We start from the raw sequence: 4,084 nt of genomic DNA, 5'->3' as shown, positions 1-4,084 counted from the left end.
AGTTGCCAGATTGCTAAGAGTTCAGCCTTACCCTTTCCTATGTCGACTATACATCTAATACTCCTCTAGAAAAGATACATTGTGATGTGTGGGGACCCTCACCAGTTCAGTCTTTTCAAAAATTTCGATACTATGTCATTTTTGTGGATAATTTCTCTAGATACAGTTGGCTGTATCCAATGAAATAGAAGTCAGAATTTTATGACATCTTTGTCATGTTTCAAAAGCAAGTCGAGAATCGGTTTGATCATAAGATCAAAATCTTTCAAAGTGTGATGGAGGAAGTGAGTTCACCAGCAACAAAGTTGAGAATTATCTACAACAATGTGGAATTAAACAGCACATTTCTGTCCTTATACACCGAACAGAATGGTCTAGTTGAAAGAAAACATCGACATGTGGTGGAGTTAGGACTAGCAATGCTATACCATGCCAAAGTACCCTTAAAATACTGGGTAGATGTTTTCATGACAGCAAATTACATCATTAATCTGCTTCCTGCTTCAAAGCTCCATATGAATTCACCCTACAGAAAATTGTATCAACAAAAACCAAGCTATACACATTTAAGGGTCTTTGGATGTGCTTGTTATCCTTGCCTCAGACCTTATGCACAGCATAAGCTTGATCCAAGATCTCTTATATGTATCTTTTTGGGATATAGTGAAAGACATAAAGGATATCGATGTCTTTTACCCACTAATGGACATGTCTATGTAAGTCGTCATGTAGTGTTTGATGAATAAGTTTTTCCTTTCACCAGTCAACTACCAACTGAGTATCATCAAGGTACAAACTTGTACAAACAGTGGATAGATGGAGTAACCTTTCTAGACTCTATAACTACAGAACAAGTTCAGTCTACGTCCAATAAACATATGGGATCTTTGCAAGATACTGGATTGATACAGAATTCTCACTTTCATGCATCGATTCTACCTTGAATTAGCACAAATGCATACTGAGGAACCAATAGGTTCTATGCCAACACTGCCAGAGGTTAATACTGATCAAGCACAAGGCAGTTCTCCAGACAATACACATTCTACTGAATCATTAAAATGCATACTGAGGAACAAATATGTTCTATGCCAACACTGCCAGAGGTTAATACTGATCAAGCACAAAGCAGTTCTCCAGACAATACACGAGGTATAATGTCTGTTCATCCTATGCAAACCAGACTAAAATCTGGAATAGTCAAACCTAATCCCAAATATGCATACTTGACTGAGTATAAAGTTCCTCTTGAACCAAAAACAGTCAAATGCACCGGCGTACGAGAGGATGGTATCAAGCAATGCAAGATGAAATGGATGCATTATACACAAACCAGACATGGGAATTAGTGCCTCAAACTGATCACATGAATGTCATAGGGTGTAAGTGGGTGTTTAAAACTAAACTTACTGCAGATGGTCAGCTTGATAGACTAAAAGCAAGACTAGTAGCTAAGGGGTTTCATCAAGAAGAAGGTATTGATTTCACAGAGACCTTCAGCCCTGTCATTAAACATGCTACTATTCGAATTGTTCTTTCGTGGCAATGACAAAGCATTGGACAATCCATCAGCTTGATGTTAAGAATGCATTCCTACATGGCACTTTGAATGAAACAGTATATATGCAACAACCACCAGGTTTTATACATCCTCAGAAGCCTCATCATGTATGTCTGCTTAAGAAATCCTTGTATGGTCTTCGTCAAGCACCCCGAGCCTGGTTTGATAAATTCAGTAACTTTCTTCTTGAGAATGGGTTTTCTTGAAGACCACGGATCCTTCATTATTTGTGTTTCATCATGGCTCGGACACCATACTATTATTGCTCTATGTAGATGATATTGTGCTCTTTGGAAGCTCAGCTCACTTACTCTCTCACTTGATTCATCTACTAAGCCTTCAATTTCATATGAAGGATCTTGGTCTTCTGCATTATTTTTGGGAATTGAGGCTAAACAAACTTCACAAGACTTATTTCTTTCGCAGACCAAATATGCTCTTGATTTACTTACTCGAGCTAATATGAAAGATTGCAAACCTGTTTCTACTCCTCTCTCATTGCGGTGCGGTCTGCAGCCATGATAACTGATGACACATTATTGCAGCATCCTCTTGAATATCGAAGCCTTGTGGGTGGACTTCGGTATCTCACTATAACTCGTCCAGATATTGCTTATGCCACTAATCTTCTCTGTCAAAAGATGCAGCAGCCCACTTTAGGTGATTTTCACAAGCTAAAAAGGGTTCTTCGATATGTGAAAGGCACTTTGTTGCTCTTGGATTAACCATTCATTCCATGACTTCATGCATTTGTATGGTTTTGCGATGATTGGGCGGGATGTAGTACTACCAGCGATCTACCTTTGGTTTTTGTACATATCTTGGCTCCAACCTCATTTCTTGGTCAGCAAAACGACAATCTACAGTTTCGTTCCTCGACGAGGCTGAATATCGAGCTTTAGCCTCGGCTACTGACTGATCTTACATGGGTTAGTTTTGTCCTTCGAGACATTGGCATTGGTTTATCTGCTCCAACATCTCTCTTTTGTGACAACAAGTCAGCTATTGCTCTTTCACTTAATCTTGTTTTACATGCTCGCACAAAGCATATTGAAGTAGACTTTCATTTTGTTCGTGAAAAGGTTGCTAGGATCTTTAATTGTCTCTTATATTCCAAGTTTCGCCAACTTGCAGATATTTTTACAAAATCTTTACCTCGCTTCCTACATTTTAATCTTCGAATCAAATTGGGTTTGGGGTATTTACCCCCTCCCAATTTGCGGGGATGTTAAAGAAGCGACTTGAAGACTGCATCGTGGCAATGCATAAGAAGACTGCGTCGTGGCAATGCATAAGAAGACCGTTGTCGTGGCAATGCATAAGAAACGAAGAAGCATTTGAAGATAGTAAATTCAAGACTGACTCAAAGAGAGAGTTTGCTCATCACACGTGTTTGCAGAGCTTCAAGACTTAAAACAGAAGTTAACACACGTGTTCTAATACATTAGGGCGGTTAGTCTGTTAGATATAAAACCAAAGTTGTTAAGCCGGTGTTGAGTAGGTTGAGCCGGTATTGAGTCGGTTGATTCGTTTTACATCATCTGCCTTGAGTATAAAATACAGAGGATAGAATAGAGAGGAAAGTAAGGGGAGAAGAACGAGTAGTGCAATTGAAGAGCATATGGAAAAAGCTCTCAGTTGAATGTATGCTTTGCTCTTGTTTGATTCAAGAAATAAAGAAATCTTTCTTCTACATCTTGTGTTCTCTGCTTTTCGTTTCTCTGTTCTTCATTTCTTCTTCTACATTTTGTGTTCTCTGTTCTTCGTTTCTTCACAAGAGAGAAGTGACGTGAGGGAGAGAGAAAAACAAAAAAATTGTGCCTTTGTTCATCTTCCTCGTGGGTTTCTTCTCCGCGAACCCCCCACGCTGCTCCGTTACAGGCCACGCTGCCGCGACCCTACGCCGCCCACTGCCGGCCTCCATCTGCGAGCACCCGCGCCAGCCCTGTCGCCAGCGCTCGTATCCGGGCCTTCGTCGTGCTTCCACAGCCGCGAGCACCCCCGCGACTCTACAACCCGCTCGCCACCAGATTCCGTCGGTGCCTTCGCCACTCTGCCCCCGCGCCGGCCGCTGCACCATCAACTCCGCTCGAGCCCCCTGCTGCCGAACTCGCACCGCCTCCGCAACAGCAACTCGAAGCCCGCGACGCTCCCGTTACCGTCGCTCCGCCACTGCCGATCCCGACAAGCAACTCCGTGAAGCTACCCTTGCCTCGACGTGCCCCGGCCCGCGATGCAGCCCCTACCGATCGACGCCCGCCACGGTGCTCTGTCCCGCCACCGCCTCGTCCCACCGGACGCCAAGCCGACGCTTCCGTAGCTAGATTCGACCACCGCGACACCGCTCGACTCCGCACGCCGCCCACACGTGACTCTCCTCCGCCGGCCGAGTCGGATCGCACCGCCGCGACGATTGCAACCGAACCACTTTGCTGCCCCCTCCGGACGGCGCCATCACAAGCAGCTCGCCACCTCGCCGCGTGTCCGCCGCCCTTCGCGAGCCCGCACCGACGGACCGCAGCC

This window comes from Eucalyptus grandis, chromosome 6, assembly GCF_016545825.1.
Source record: "Eucalyptus grandis isolate ANBG69807.140 chromosome 6, ASM1654582v1, whole genome shotgun sequence".
Lineage (NCBI taxonomy): Eukaryota > Viridiplantae > Streptophyta > Magnoliopsida > Myrtales > Myrtaceae > Eucalyptus > Eucalyptus grandis.
Note: the sequence above shows the minus strand (reverse complement) of the source record.